We start from the raw sequence: 17,356 nt of genomic DNA on the forward strand, positions 1-17,356 counted from the left end.
CCATAGCCAGCTAGCTAACATAGCATCCCTCTCTGTTTGAGCCAGTTATTTGAGTAGGCTAAACTAGCTAGCTGCATTTGACACTAGCTAAGTAATGCTTTCAGTACTAGATTCATTCATTCTCTGATCCTTTGATTGGGTGGACAAGATGTCAGTTCATGCTACACAAGCTCTGATAGTTTGGAGGACTTCCTCCGGGAAGTTGTCAAAATTACTGTGTAAGTCTATGGAAGGGAGTGAACCACGAGCCGCCTAGTTTGGGTACATTGACTTTAATACAAAGAGGAGAACATAAGCTAGCTGATCTCCGGCTACACCATGGTGCTACCCTACAGAGTGCTGCTGAGGCTACTGTAGACCTTCATTGCAAAACAGTGTATTTTAATAAATTATTTGGTGCCGTGAATATATTTAGTTAGTATAGTTTTATCTGAAAAGGATCACTTTTTTTTAATGTGTCACTTTATTTTTCTGAAATTTCTGAGGAGGATGATCCTCCTCTGAGGAGCCTTCACTGCTAGCTAGCATTGTTTCTAACATCTCTTTATTCTGTACTTAAATGCAGAGGTCAAGGCCAATGGACAGCTTTGTAAAGGATATGCTGACTGAGTGTAACCTGGCCTTTTTGATTCCGAAGTTTGAGGGTTAGTAAAATGGATAAATTCTCTTTTGAGAGTGAGGGGACAGAGCTCTGGGGGGGGGGACACACACAGATTTATTGATCCTGTGTAAAACAGCATCTATATCTTCCATATTATCATTGATAACCAATAGTACAACCTTAGTAGAAACTTGAAAGACTTAACTTCACAGGAGCTTCTTAGAACCATGAAGCACCTTCGACACTGCCCCCTTTAGACATAACAAAAAGCTATTTTCATGACTCACTTTTCAAAGATGGCTAGAAATGTACATAATTTTGTGCTCTTGCAGGAAGCAATCACTCCAACATTACTGACTACAAGTTATATAATACTGGGCTAACACTAACTAGCAAAGAATATGAATAAATGTGCACGAGTGGCTCCATGCAGCTCTTGATTTGATCTCAAAATGTTCCAAATGAATGGCACAAATCCATGTATGGCAATGGTCTATTTGCATATAGGTCTACTGGAGCTCTGATTGGTTATGGCGCACCTATCTGTGTAGAGGAATACCTGTCAATGCGATAGAATCCTACTCTGATACGCTATGCCTATATCAAGATCTCTTGAATAGTTCATTTTGGATACTAAATCGTGCACAATTCATTTTGTTTCGGTATGTTGCATTGAAAGTGGATAATATTGTGTTAATTCGATCAGAATTCCAACAGTAAAGGGAAACATCGATAGTGTTAACTAACGAGAACTCTGGAAAGGTCAGAGAAGTTCAATCTCGTGCTTCTCTGCGCAGGCTGATCTTTTTTCTGCATGACTGTCCCGGGGAGCTGCACGCCTGCATGCAGTTTAGAGGGAATATTGTATGTTCACTCATAAATTGTGCGACAGGGTTCTCTCAATGTTTTTTTCCCCCTCGGCTTGAGACTTCTCATTGTTAAGATTTGAAAATCCAACCATTGTAATAAAAGGGGGCGGTGTTAGGGTGCTGAGTGTGGCTGTGGGTGTTTGAGCCCCGTTTGAGTGAGACACAGAGGTGCGCAAACCAGTTAAAGCACAGCCCCCTCCCTTCATTATCGCCGCATTGTGCCGACAACATCAAAGAGCCAATCCAGACTGAGGTCAGGATGACTTTGAGAGTTAGGTGTTAGACTAATGATTAACTGCAATGGAAGAGTAATTGTTTGTCTGCTTTACTACAGATTGTTCAGGACTTCTCTATTTGAAACCCGGACTGCTCGGTGAACCTCACTGAACTGGATCGGGCTCTTCAAGGACCAAAAACTTTTCTTTGCCAGCTGAGACAAGCAGGCCCAAGATCTTCTCTTCAAAGTGCAGGTATAGTTTGAAAGAACCATGCTGGTGGCGCCAGATGCTCATTCATTTTTTTGCCTGAAACAATCAGGTTAATCACTAAACATTTCTCTCCAGATGCACAAGGTGACATTGTTTTAAGACTTCTGCCAGTGGTCCTCCCACACCGGTCTACAAAGATGCACAAGGTGACATCGCTTTAAGACTTCTGCCAGTGGTCCTCCCACACCAGTCTACAAGATTGGCAGGAAGACATTCCGACCCAGCTTCTAAGAGACCAGAAAGTCCTTCATTGACTTGCAGCCTGTAAATTTAAATAGTCGATAGGGAGATGGATGGGGAAATTAGATGATAGCGTTTGTAAGCCTTGAATGAACAGAACACCATTCCGATATCTGTTATGCAGAACGGCACACTCCAAGACATTGTTGTGTAAATTAACCTATAGATACTGTAGGCAGGCCCCTGAGTATGGTACAGCCCATTGCTCATATGTTAAATTGCCTACTTATAACATGACAACGGCTGTATTCATTTTTTATTTTTTATCATTCTATAAACATTTTGGATGTGCTTGGTTGGTCACTTTTAACACACTTCCATAGTGTCTTAATTAAATACACTTTCATCTAAATGTAAAATGTTAGCATGAACAGATAGACTGTCGCATGGAAGGTACGTCATGATTATCAGCCGAAAAGACGATTCCAACACTTTCTTAAAATAGCTCTGCTTTTAAGATGCTGATAAGCTGTTGCGTAGCATTTTGTTTGAACAATAGTAGGAGAAAAAGACAACCAAATGAAGTTTCATCAACTGCACATGAACCAGGTTAGAAGAACCTCATGGTTTCTGGCAATTACGCTGCGATGATTATGATGGAAAGCTGTGAGCTCCTGTTACTCAATACATGTATGTGTGTTCATCACCGGTAAGTCGGTAACACTTGTTTGTATCTCACTAGCTATGTGTATTGCACAAAGCTTGCTAGTTAGCTTGTAGTATGGACTAGTGAGCTGTATCCAAATAACAGCTATAATATTCTTCTGCATTTGGATATTTATGCAAACCTGTAGATTCCACCAAGTAGGTATAGATAATGCCATAAGCCAATTTGGTAGGGTTGTCTCCCCAGCTGGTCTCCAGGAAGTTGAAAGGACATTAAAACACCATTTCAAATTTTGCTACATAAGAGCGAATTAAGCCAGTAGGTCACATATAGGCAAAAATCCTCTTTTCTAATTACCTAGAGTCTTTGAACGGTCTAGGTCTAGGTCCTCGGCCGTTCAAAGGCAGGCAAAGACAAAGTATTTACGAGACGTATCTATGACTAGCGAATTAGATTGAGATTAATTTCTCTCACTAGAGTTGGCAGGTCAGTAACACATTAGCGTGGCAGAATAAGTGTAATGTAAATCATTTGTTGTTGTGACAGCCAAGTATGTACCTGTTATGGCTGCATCCCTTGTTCTCAATTTCCGCCTGAAGACATACCCTAATCTAACTGCCTGTAGCTCAGACCCAGAGGCAAGGATATGCATATTCTTGGTATCATTTGAATGGAAACATTCTGAAGTTTGTGGAAATGTTAATTGAATGTAGGAGAATATAACACAGTAGATCTGGTGGAAGGAAAGAGAAAGAGCATACGTTATCTGTTTTTTATTGTTGTAGCATCATCTTTCACATGTACTAGAATAGCCACACAGTCAGATAGGATGCTGGAGATAATTTGTAGGTGTGCAAAGTTTCAGACTGATAACTTCAGGAATGGGTGAGCTACATGACATTTAGCATGAAGTCACCCAGGTGTCCCACACAAGTTGCCCAAATGTACCCAAGTGGCCGAATTGGTGAAATTACCTATAACTATATACAACAGTGCAAATAACTATATACAACATATCAAAAAGCAATTCTAACACACACAAAAAAAATGTTGAAAAAAATATTAGAAAATACATTTTTAAAACAGTACACCCTTTGGAAGTCCTCTACACAATATTTTGCTGCCTGTGCCATGTCCCATAGCAGTCTCTTTCTGATGTAAAGCAGAGGCAAACTGAACAAGTGGTGCAGGTCATGTGACACAGACACAACGACACCTCCATGCTGTGCCCTTTTGGCCCTGAGGCACAGTCATGCCTGCAGTAATGAACTGTGGCATATGAACACCACTGGAGGCAGGAGTAGAGGGGGCAGAGGTAGAGCAGGCAGCTTGGTACCGGGGGTTCCCAGTCGGAGTCGCTATCACTGTGAAAGAAAACATTTAAAAAATATTTGTATTGTATGAGCCTTTTAGCATCACTTAAAATAAACATATGTGTTGCATAGAGCAGAGGGAACAGTCACTAAGGTGAAGTGCTGTTCCATTCAACTCCGGCCATTGTTGTGGGCCTGCCCTCTCCCGAAAAGCACCCAATGGCTATTTCATATGGAAATGGCGAGGAGTAGCAGGCGCAGTGGCCATGTGTGTGTTTGCTGTTCTACTCCATTCCATTTGAATTAAAAAAATTGAAAATATATATATCTGACATGGAATATACACTGTTAAAAAAATAAAGGGAACACTTAAACAACACAATGTAACTCCAAGTCAATGACACTTCTGTGAAATAAAACTGTCCACTTAGGAAGCAACACCGATTGACAATACATTTCACATGCTGTTGTGCAAATGGAATAGGCAACAGGTGGAAATTATAGGCAATTAGCAAGACACCCCCAATAAAGGAGTGGTTCTCAGTTCGTATGCTTCCTGGCTGATGTTTTGGTCACTTTTGAATGCTGGCGGTGCTTTCACTCTAGTGGTAGCTTGAGACAGAGTCTACAACCCACACAAGTGGCTCAGGTAGTGCAGCTCATCCAGGATGGCACATCAATGCGAGCTGTGGCAAGAAGGTTTGCTGTGTCTGTCAGCGTAGTGTCCAGAGCATGGAGGCGCAGGAGACAGGCCAGTACATCAGGAGACGTGGAGGAGGCCGTAGGAGGGCAACAACCCAGCAGCAGGACCGCTACCTCCGCATTTGTGCAAGTAGGAGCAGGAGGAGCACTGCCAGAGCCCTGCAAAATGACCTCCAGCAGGCCACAAATGTGCATGTGTCTGCTCAAACAGTCAGAAACAGACTCCATGTGGGTGGTATGAGGGCCCAACGTCCACAGGTGAGGGTTGTGCTTACAGCCCAACACCGTGCAGGATGTTTGGCATTTGCCAGAGAACACCAAGATTGGCAAATTCGCCACTGGTGCCCTGTGCTCTTCACAGATGAAAGCAGGTTCACACTGAGCACATGTGACAGACGTGACAGTCTGGAGACGCCGTGGAGAACGTTCTGCTGCCTGCAACATCCTCCAGCATGACCGGTTTGGCGGAGGGTCAGTCATGGTGTGGGGTGGCATTTCTTTGGGGGCCTCACAGCCCTCCATCTACTCGCCAGAGGTAGCCTGACTGCTATTAGGTACCGAGATGAGATCCTCAGACCCCTTGCGAGACCATATGCTTGTGCGGTTGGCCCTGGGTTCCTCCTAATGCAAGACAATGCTAGACCTCATGTGGCTGGAGTATGTCAGCAGTTCCTGCAAGAGGAAGGCATTGATGCTATGGACTGGCCCGCCCGTTCCCCAGACCTGAATCCAATTGAGCACATCTGGGACATTATGTCTCCCTCCATCCACCAACGCCACGTTGCACCACAGACTGTCCAGGAGTTGGCGGATGATTTATTCCAGGTCTGGGAGGAGATCCCTCAGGAGACCATCCGCTACCTCATCAGGAGCATGCCTAGGCATTGTAGGGAGGTCATACAGGCACGTGGAGGCCACACACACTACTGAGCCTCATTTTGACTTGTTTTAAGGGCATTACATCAAAGTTGGGTCAGCCTGTAGTGTGGTTTTCTACTTTAATTTTGAGTGTGACTCCAAATCCAGACCTCCATGGGTTGATAAATTTGATTTCCATTGATAACTTTTGTGTGATTTTGTTGTCAGCACATTCAACTATGTAAAGAAAAAAGTATTTAATAAGAATATTTCATTCATTCAGATCTAGGATGTGTTATTTTAGTGTTCCCTTTATTTTTTTGAGCAGTGTGTGTATATATATATATATATATATACACACAAACAAACACACACACACACACACACACACACACACACACACAAACTGCATATATATATATATATTTCTTTTTGCATATATATATATATTTTTTGCATATATATATATATATATATTTCATAAAAAGGCATTAGCACTTACCCGTCCAGAAGTACGTCCTGTCTTTGCAGAAACAGCTCCTCAGCTCCTGTTTGAATCATAACACTCAAAGATTCCTTAAACAAAGATCTGTCTCACTTACTTTCCAGATCAATCTCTTCTATAATCTGGTGCAAATCTGTATACTTAGACGTTGACTTTGGTTTTCCTGATTTATTCGCCATGTCTTCAATGAAATCGTTGAAAATACAACTTTCCAAAATACTGCTGTGCGTAACAAGCCTCACAGCAACTCCTCTGATAGTCAAGGCGAGAATGGAGTTCCTTATGCGTGCATGTTCAAACAAGGAATGGTGGTCCAACCCAAAACCATTACATACTGGCGTTTACCTCAGCTCATTGGCTATCTACCCAGCTAGATTTCAAGAAGATCCATGGTCATTGGGCATAAATACAGTCAATCAACGAAGCTTCGCTAAAATGATTGGTGTGCAAGGTAGTCATTGGTCTTTGTCTTCAAATCAGTTCACTTCGGTCAATACTCCCTGCAAAAAAAACAATTGACTGTGTTGCAAACATCCAGAGAAATGCACTGAAACCAACCATGACTAGATAAACGATTGTTTACCGTGTGTAATTACGTCGGATGCTCTGTAAAAAAATGATAGAGATGGAATTCACGGCACAAACAGGTTACAAAATGTTTCGATTTAGGCTATAAAAATAGATTTTATCAAAGAAAACGGCACTTCATTTGATCACTGGAACCCTCAGGAAGAGAAATAAGAGCAAGATATCAGAATGTAAGTCATCATTTTACCTTCAGATGTGAATGTGTAAAAACTGTCATGGCGGAAAATGCTTTTGTTGTTGAATGCTCTTCTCAAACAAAATTATGGTATTTGTTCTCTGTAATAGCTATTTTAAATCGGAAAACAAAGTTTGAGTACCAAGATCCTAATCTTTTGAAGGATGTAAGACACGTGCATTTCCAAGAATGTTTAATGTTACGACGTTGTACTTTTAGTTGTCACTGAAATTTCCCCTGATGTTGATCCCTGTACGGGGATCACATTCTACATTTATAGACAATTTGTCTTACTGTGGACTGATGAACTTCTAGGTTTTTAAAGATACTTTTGTAACCCTTTCCAGCTTTATGCAAGTCAACAATTCTTAATCTTAGGTCTTCTGAGATCTCTTTTTGTTTGAGCCATGGTTCACATCAGGCAATGCTTCTTGTGAATAGCAAACTTACATTTTGTGAGTTTTTTTTAATAGGGCAAAGCAGCCAACATCTCTAATCTCGTCTCATTGATTGGACTTCAGGTTAGCTGACTCCTGACTCCAATTCATTTTTGGAGAAGTCATTAGCCTAGGTGTTCAAATACATACTTTTCCCAATCTAGATTGTGAATGTTTTTAAATGTATTCAATATAGACGAGAAATAAACTAATATGACACACAAATTATTGTAAGCACACCGTTTGTCTATTGCTGTGACTTAGATGAAGATCGGATCAAATTTGATGACCAATTTATACAGAAATCCAGGTAATTCCAAAGGGTTCACATACTTTTTCTTGCCACTGTACATACTAATTTGACATTTCAAAAAATCCTGATAATATCCAGTCATTGCTCTTTTCTTCATTACCATGCTGAGGATTTCATTTATTTTCTGTTAAGAAATTGAATACAAATTATTTGGTATATTTACTACATTTAGTATGTTTAGTTTTTTCTCTGAGAAGTTAATTTAAAGTTTTATATATGATTTGGTGTATGTAGATACATTTCCATGTTAACACACATTAACTAAAAACCTGATCTAATTGAAATATTCATACTGAGTTTGCAACCAATTTGCAGCAAACAGTAGAATATTTGCCACACGTTTCCCTGACTTGTTTGCAAGAAGTTAACAAGTTGCTGCGAATTTACCGAAACTGTTTGCCAAAAGCAAATTTACATGTGAAAATATGAGCTTGCTGCAAATTGGTCAAAGGTTTGCCACAGCTGTTTGCCAGAAGCCTATTTTTTGGTAAGGATATAATTTAACATCTTTATTGTAGTATTTGTTCAATCATTTCACACACACATAATAGTAGATATTTTTGAGTACATATGATTATTTATTGTACATTAAATAAATACAAGGTTATCTTTGAGTACAGAGTGCAACATGCCTAATGGGGAAAATGATAACTTACTAGATATGATAATTAATAGTGACATGGTTGAGAAGATGGTATGCCATTGAAAAATGCTTGTAACTGTGATGTGTTCCCAGTATAAATAGTGACATCGATTTGAACTGTTCATAACGATGCTATAGTAGGATGTTGTTTAGCCTAGAGTTAAAACCAGTTTGAGTTGTTACTTTAAGCTATTTTTATTTTATTTCACCTTTATTTAACCATGTAAGCTAGTTGAGAACAAGTTCTCATTTACAACTGCGACCTGGCCAAGATAAAGCAAAGCAATGCGACACAAACAACACAGAGTTACACATGGAATAAACAAGCGTACAGTCAATAACACAATAGAAAAAAAAGAAAGTCTATATACAGTGTGTGCAAATGGAGTGAGGAGGTAAGGCAATAAATAGGCCATAGTAACGAAGTAATTACAATTGAGCAAATTAACACTGGAGTGATAGATGAGCAGATGATGATGTGCAAGTAGAAATACTGGTGTGCAAAATAGCAGAAAAGTAAATAAAAACAATATGGGAATGAGGTAGTTAGGCTATGTACAGCTGCAGCGATCGGTTTGCTGATGTTTAAAGTTAGTGAGGGTAATATGTCTTTTTTATTTTTTTTTGTCATTTTTATATATTTAAAAAATATATACAGTGCCTTGCGAAAGTATTCGGCCCCCTTGAACTTTGCGACCTTTTGCCACATTTCAGGCTTCAAACATAAACATATAATTTTTTTTTTTTTGTGAAGAATCAACAACAAGTGGGACACAATCATGAAGTGGAACGACATTTATTGGATATTTCAAACTTTTTTAACAAATCAAAAACTGAAAAATTGGGCGTGCAAAATTATTCAGCCCCCTTAAGTGAAAGAGAGACTGACATTTTTTCCCATTCCTCCTTGCAAAACAGCTCGAGCTCAGTGAGGTTGGATGGAGAGCATTTGTTTACAGCAGTTTTCAGTTCTTTCCACAGATTCTCGATTGGATTCAGGTCTGGACTTTGACTTGGCCATTCTAACACCTGGATATGTTTATTTTTGAACCATTCCATTGTACATTTTGCTTTATGTTTTGGATCATTGTCTTGTTGGAAGACAAATCTCCGTCCCAGTCTCAGGTCTTTTGCAGACTCCATCAGGTTTTCTTCCAGAATGGTCCTGTATTTGGCTCCATCCATCTTCCCTGTCCCTGCTGAAGAAAAGCAGGCCCAAACCATTGCTGCTGCCACCACCATGTTTGACAGTGGGGATGGTGTGTTCAGGGTGTTGCTTTTACGCCAAACATAATGTTCTGCATTGTTGTCAAAAAGTTCAATTTTGGTTTCATCTGACCAGAGCACCTTCTTCCATATGTTTGGTGTGTCTCCCAGGTGGCTTGTGGCAAACTTTAAACGACACTTTTTATGGATATCTTTAAGAAATGGCTTTCTTCTTGCCACTCTTCCATAAAGGCCAGATGTGTGCAATATATGACTGATTGTTGTCCTATGGACAGAGTCTCCAACCTCAGCTGTAGATCTCTGCAGTTCATCCAGAGTGATCATGGGCCTCTTGGCTGCATTTATGATCAGTCTTCTCCTTGTATGAGCTGAAACTTTAAAGGGACGGCCAGGTCTTGGAACATTTGCAGTGGTCTGATACTCCTTCCATTTCCAATATTATCGCGATTTGACACACAGAACTCTGTCTGAGAAGTAGTTGGCAGTCATATGAGAAACCAAGGCTGTTGAGTCTGCCGATACGAATGCGGTGATTGACAAGAGTCGAAAGCCTTGGTCAGGTCGATGAAGACATAGTACTGTCTTTTATCGATGACGGTTATATCGTTTAGTACCTTGAGCGTGTCTTTTTCAGAATATTACTTGTTTTAGTATATTTTATGTATTTAAGAACTATAACAACACATGGAAAACTATGGAGGAGGTATCCTTATTGTGAATGGTTTGTCTAGGCGAAGGTGCTCCAGATGGCCACCAGGGCTGCACCAAGGGCCACTGTGAGAGGTAGTTGTACGGAGCCAACCCCGTTGCAGCAGGTCTGTGAGACGATGTAGGATGCTACTCCCAGGATGCTAGAAGTGGACGTGGTGTTGCAGAAATTTGTGGCCAGGCAGCCCTTGTGCTTGATGCTACTGATGTTGAACACTGGAAGATGGAATAGAGGAGGAGCAATTGAAAGTCCAGGTAGTTGTTGTTTGGGTAGTCAGTCAGGTAGTTTGTTGTTTGGGTAGTCAGCACTATATTTTACCGCTACAGAAAAGACTAGGTATTAGCAGAGAAACGATTTGATGAAATGGTAATTACACAGTAAAAACCTAGGAATGACCTATTTTTATTGTTGCTTTCTACTTGGATGAAACCACAGGGTCAGTACCTGCTTGTCCGCTCTAGAAGTTGGGCTCTGAGGTGCTACATGTTGTATTTGTACCAAACAGACAAAGACTGGTGATCCCCATAGAACATGGGTTTTGCGATACAGAGACTCTGCTGTGAGATGGGATGGAGAGACAGAGCAGAAAGAGAAGACGGTGACTGACCTTGTTGACGGTGACAATAAAAATGGTAATGCTTGCATCGACCTGGGATTTTAAACTGTCACGGGTTGGTTTTGACTGCTCTCCTGAGATTGGGAGTGTGAGTTAATATAGGTGTGAATGTTTTGAAGAGAGGAGGGAGCAGGTTTCAGTTTAAAGTTTTACTAGTCATATGTACGGGATACACATGGTATACACCATCCAAAGAAATGCTTACTTGCGTGTTCCTTCTCGACAATGAAACAACAATTAGAAATAAAAACGATAAGAATACGAACACAAGGTAAGTGGCTCAGTAGAATAGATAATACAGGAAGGCACAATTTAGTGTTTCGGGAAAGGGGTGATTGGGGGGCAAATGTTGTGCAGTGAGTTTCTGTTAGCGGTAAGCAAATCAAGTGTACCTGGCATGCTGGCCTTGATGTGGGCCATGACCAGCCTCTTTCGACACTTCATGATGACTGGGGTGAGTACGACGGGCGATAGTCATTTGGACACATCATCTTGTTTTTCTTGGACACTGGGACGATGGTGGGCTCCTTGATGCAGGTGGGGACTATGGCCTGGGACAGTGACATGTTTAAGAAGTCCAAAAAGAAGCCCACCAGCTGGTCAGCATACACCGAGGACACGGCCAGGGATGCCATCTGGGCTGGCAGCTTTGTGAGTATTCACTCTTTTAGGAGTTTTCCTTCACGTCAGCCTCGGAGAACGAAAGCACCTGGTCGTCCGTAGCAGCAAGAGTCTTCCTGGATGGTTCGATATTGTCTGCTTCGAAGCAAGCATAGAATATGTTAAGATCATCTGAGAGGGACACTTTGGTGGGCCACACAGCTGGATTTGCCTTTGTAGTCCGTGATAGTCTGTAGTCCTTGCCACATGCATCGCAAGTCTTGAGTTGCCGACTGTCAATTCAAGATTGTGTCTGTATTGTCTTTTTGCGTCCCTAATCGATTTTCAGAGTTTGTACCTACTTTGCCTTGTACCTGTCACGCATCACAGAGTCATCAGAGTTTGTTCTGCTGACATTGAATGCTGCAGTACGGGCTCTCAGCATGGTACAAATATCTCTGTTCATCCAGGGTTTTTGGTTGGGGCATTGTGAGTACAACATCAACACATTTCCCAGTGAAACCTATGACTGACAATGTATACTGAACAAAAATATGAACGCAGCATGTAATGTGTTGGTCCCATGTTTCATGAGCTGAAATAAAAGTTCACATATACATTTTCCATATGCCAAAAACCTTATTTCTCTCAAATTTTGTTCACATTCCTATTACTGAGCATTTCTCCTTTGCCAAGATAATCCATCCACCTGACAGATGTGGCATATCAAGAAGCTGATTAAACAGCATGATCATTACACAGGTGCACCTTGTGCTGGGACAATAAAAAGCCACTCTAAAATGTGCAGTTTTGTCACAACACAATGACACAGATGTCTCAAATTTTGAGGGAGCATGCAATTGACACTGACTGCAGTAATGTCCACCAGAGTTGTTGCCAGATAATTTTATGTTAATGTCTCTACCATAAGATGCCTCTAACATTGTTTTAGAGAATTGGGCAGTACGCCCAACTGGCCTCACCAACGCAGACCACAAATAGACCATCGCTAACCCAGGACCTCCACATCTGGCTTCTTCACCTGCGGGTTCGTCTGAGACCAGCCACCTGGACAGATGATGAAACTGAGGAGTATTTCTGTCTTTAATAAAGCTCTTTTGTGGGTAAAAACTAATTCTGATTGGCTGGGCCTGGCTCTCCAGTGGCTGGGCCTATGCCCTCCCAGGCAATGTGTGCACATTTGTCATTTTGTTCATATCCTTTGCTAGTTAGGGAGTTATTAGCCCAGTGTTAGATCATCTGTAGTCAGAAATGGGGGAGTGATTGCTTCATACAAGAGCACAAAACGTGCATTTCTAGTCATCTTTGAAAATGTATTTATTTTTGTCTTAAAAGGGGCAGTGTTGTATTTTGAGACAGGCTTGAATAAGCTAAGTAGCCAATAGGCAGAGGGTAGCATAATTTTGTCTTCTCAGTAATAATGGTATGGGAATAATGATGCATTTTACTTTGTAAAGTGTTTTCTTGCATCAAACACATTTTCAGCCACCTCCTTGTTTGAATGACAAGTGGAGAAACGGGTTAACGTCAAGCCCTGTAAGTCTCATGGAATGTAGGCCTACATTGAACACCACTCACTCATTGGCTGCTATTGTAGGCTGAATGATAACTTAGCATGGAAATAGCTGTTTTATGTTGCATTTTCTCCATTTTTTTAATGGTATGTCACTGATAGCCTTACATGATAATCACATTCCCAGTGGGTCAGAAGTTTACATGCACTCAATTAGTATTTGGTAGCATTGCCTTTAAATTGGTAAACTTGGTTAACTTAGCCTTCCACAAGCTTCCCACATTAAGTTGAGTGAATTTTGGTCCATTCCTCCTGACAGAGCTGGTGTAACTGAGTCAGGTTTGTAAGCCTCCTTGCTCACACACTCGTTTTCAGCTCTGCCCACATATTTTCTATTGGATTGAGGTCATTGGCTTTGTGATGGTCAATCCAATACCTTGACTTTGTTGTCCTTAAGCCATTTTGCCACAACTTTGGAAGTATGCTTGAGGTCATTGTCCATTTGGAAGACCCATTTGTGACCAAACTTTAACTTCCTGACTGATGTCTTGAGATGTTGCTTCAATATATCCACATCATTTTCTATCCTCATGTTGCCATCTATTTTGTGAAGTGCACCAGTCCCTCCTGCAGCAATGCACCCCCACAACATGATGCTGCCACGGCCGTGCTTCACGGTTGGGATGGTGTTCTTCAACTTGCAAGCATCCCCCTTTTTCCTCCAAACATAACGATGGTCATTATAGCCAAACAGTTCTATTTTTGTTTCATCAGACCAGAGGACATTTCTCCAAAAGTATGATCTTTGTCCCCATGTGCAGTTTGCAAACCGTAGACTGGCTTTTTTATGGCTGTTTTGGAGCAGTGGCTTCTTCCTTGTTGAGCAGCCTTTTCAGGTTATGTCGATATAGGATTCATTTTACTGTGGATATACAGTTAGTCAGAAGTTTACATACACCTTAGCTAAATACATTTAAACTCTGTTTTTCACAATTCCTGACATTTAAACCTAGTAAAAATTCCCTGTTTTAGGTCAGTTAGGATGATGTCATGTCTATGCTAATATGGCAAAAAAATACCCTAGCTAGCTGACCAACAACCATAACAGTGTACTTGAGAGAAAACATAGGAGACGAAATATAGTTTACATGTTGTCAACAATCTAAGCCAACCCCGTCTGTTTTGCAACCCCATAGTTGCGAAGGTATCGATTTGTTGCTAAACAGCCAACCCCTCTATTCAAACACTGGGGCATCAAATATGGCACGTCAAACGAGGGAATTGTAGCCTACTGTTCAGATGGGTTAAATGGAATAGTAGCCTCACTGAAATTACTGTAAGTCTAGAACCTCCTACATAGTCTAATATGAATTAAGCATTTCTTCCAGTAAAATAATACACCATGTAAATGTGTACTCCGGAACAGGAGTGGAGAAATGTAATGTATTTATTTCAGCAATTTCAGAGAATTAATGCGCGGATAGGTGGTATCATTATCAACGTCATAAAAGCTGATTGTATTTTAACTAGAGGTACTTAACGGTTCCAAAAAGTTGGACCTGTTCCGACATGTACCTGGGGATTTCCCACCCGGACCCGATGCGCATAAATTATTATTTGTTTAAAATATAGAGACCCGTTCCAAATGGAATTGAGGACAACTAGACCCATTTCGTAGAGACTTGGTCGGATCCAGATCCGATCCAAGTGTAGAAAGCAGCAGAAAAGTTTATTTTATTTTTTTAAAGCTACTTTATTAACCGGAGCTGATAAATCACGAGGGAGAGGCGCCGCTCTAGCAGGCGGGGAGGGTCTGTACTCTGAGCAAGTGACATGGGGAGGAGGAGGAGGGAGGGAGAGACAGCAACCAACCAAGCCGACTCGCGCTATAGTGGACTAATAGCTGTCATAGGTTATTTATCAGCAAATATGATTACGAAGAACCTGTCTTGACTGCATCAAACCGGGAGAAGCTAGTTAAGCTCGCTAACGTTAGCTAGCTAGGCTAATTGAGGCTGCAGTGCATGCACTTTCTCATCCTACAGTTACAAAAAACAACTCCATTCAAATATTAAGTAGCAGCGTACCTGGCAAAGGAATATATTGATTTCTTTATGCTCACTTTCATCCATCGTACAGGACGCGAACAGGTGACTAACGTTTCGACGTCAAACTGAGGTCTTCCTCAGTGACCTGACCATTGCGCTTAGCTCTTATGTATAGCCCAGTGAGACACAACAATGTAAAAAATAAAGTATAATGATGTTTCAAAGTAAATGGCAAATTATGGTAAAACAATAAGCTGCATGGTATGTCTCGTTAATCAATAAAACATGTCAAAAATATACATAGATTATATTTGCCAGTGAATCCGGAGATACAGACCCTAAAAATCAAGGTAACAACATTATAGAAACGAGGACAGTGAAAATAATTGTTTAGCCCCTTTTGAATCCACAGTGTCTAAGCAGTACTTCCAGAATGTCTCTGTTTTAGTTAACGCTACAAAACGAAGGAAGGGAGGAAGGTGAGCCATGGTTGGCTTCAATGCAGTGGCACGCAATAGTATAGTCTGTTTTTATTTCGAATAGCAGGCTCATCAATCCACCTCCAGGCCACCTGAGGAAGTTCAGTCAGAACCGCAACAAATAATATTCAGTGATCAACATATCACCAGGGTCTCTCACTGATGCCCAAATGTCAGTCCTGAGTAAAGGACTCTCTTTATCCCCTTCTGATAGGATAGACCCCTTTGCATTAAAATACACTTTCAAATGTATTTGCCAATTAATTTAAATAAGTTATTCTGTACTAATAGGTATTGATTTATGGGACACTGGGAGGAGACCTTAATTTATAATGTCCACAATGTCACTCTTTGGAAAAGATACTATATATAGAAAAGTATGTGGAGAACCCTTCAAATGAGTGTCAGGCTCACAAATCGAGCACACCCCCATACAATCTCCATAGACAAACATTGGCAGTAGAATGGCCTTACAACCCATGTGCCGGTCTCATCAAATCCATCGTATTGAAACACCCTCAAAAGTGATCCATATCTACAAGAGTTCACAACATTGCCCTGCATTTGTTTTCGCTGTGTGCGCAATCTAGCCGATTTCTATTACATACAGCATCCAGCTACCAAGGACGGGTGACACTTGGCTCCCAGGCCCGCCCAAAGCATGCTCTCGAAGATGGCGATAGGAACAAGGCATCCGACACAGTGTTATGAAATCTTCATGTATTTTTCCAGGCTTGGGGTCGATGGGGTGGAAGGAAGTAGGTTACGAGTGTGAATCTCATGACGCAAGCAACCATAAGGGAGATGGCGCGTCGAGGAAGGTTGGCGTCAAGTACGAACAGAATGAGCTGTACTCCAGTCGCTCTGGGGGTGAGTTGGAAGAGTGAAGATGAATTACCTGTGTTGGGCAGGTGCGGTGAAGATCTCGGAGCGCGAGCCTTGCACCGATGGTCATGGTAAAGATTAATCTGGTACAGTAGGAGTGATTTTTGGAGAAAGTGCACCACTTTTGGCTGGACCATATGTGGTTTCAGGTTGGGTGCGGATGGATTGGTGAAGGTAACCTGAAGTGGATTTTTTCTTCCTTCCAGAGGGAGCAGGCGCCACGCGAACGAGACCTGTTCTCGCTTTGCTCTCATGAACAGGGTGCCATTGAAAGGAGTGAATGATTACTGTGGTAGCTGTGAGGGTGAAGCTGGATCAACTAATGTTGAAGGTTCCCGGTGTTTGACACCTGCCAGCGAGTGTTTCAGGTGCCAAGCTTATGGTTGTTTCAGCAGTGTGTAGGAGGGAGATTCCTAGATGTGAGAAGTGTGCAGGAGGGTATGGGACAAGGGATTATGAAGTATTGGTGAAAGAAGGAGTGTGTGTTAACTGTATGATGCCCATGCTGGGGATCAAAGGTGCAAGAGAAGCAGGTGGAGGTTGCCAGGGTCAGATTTGTACAGAAGGTGTTTGCTGAGACAGTGAAGTACAGGAAGATGGGTCAAGGGTGAGGGTTCCTAAGAGGCTCCCGGTGTGTAGTAAACTTTTGCCCAACTTAAATATGCTTCAGGAAGGTTGGCCTTTTAGCATCCATTGGCATGGTTTTTAACTGTACTGCAGAAATGGAATCAGAGAAAATAGTTGTGGCAGCTGCAGAGAAGTACTTGGATTTGAGATTTTACTGCAGAAGAGTTACAGGGTGTGTTAAATGGTAGTGTCCCATCCTCCTAGGGCGCCAACCTGGTGTAGGATCAAAATAGTGTAATGTGGTGGTGGGTTTTGGAGTATAAGGTTAGTTGGCAGGGTCATTTTTTATTTC

General features: G+C 41.5%; 2 long non-coding RNA genes across 3 annotated transcripts; one reads left to right on the top strand and one right to left on the bottom strand.

The window, feature by feature from the left end:
- The first annotated feature begins 1,151 nt into the window (after positions 1-1,151).
- On the top strand, positions 1,152-3,457 carry LOC118399019 (uncharacterized). Of its 2 annotated transcripts, none has more exons than XR_004828739.2 (3): positions 1,152-1,263; positions 1,805-1,940; positions 2,034-3,457. It is a non-coding gene; the product is annotated as an uncharacterized LOC118399019 (long non-coding RNA). The 2 variants fall into 2 exon arrangements; XR_004828738.2 differs by lacking the exon at positions 1,152-1,263 and adding an exon at positions 1,274-1,723.
- Positions 3,458-3,563: 106 nt separating this feature from the next.
- LOC127909824 (uncharacterized) lies at positions 3,564-8,209 on the bottom strand. Its single transcript, XR_008072404.1, has 2 exons — positions 6,181-8,209; positions 3,564-4,169 (listed from the first exon to the last, which is right to left on the bottom strand). It is a non-coding gene; the product is annotated as an uncharacterized LOC127909824 (long non-coding RNA).
- Between the last annotated feature and the right edge of the window lie 9,147 nt (positions 8,210-17,356).

Source organism: Oncorhynchus keta, chromosome 20 (genome assembly GCF_023373465.1).
Source record: "Oncorhynchus keta strain PuntledgeMale-10-30-2019 chromosome 20, Oket_V2, whole genome shotgun sequence".
NCBI lineage: Eukaryota > Metazoa > Chordata > Actinopteri > Salmoniformes > Salmonidae > Oncorhynchus > Oncorhynchus keta.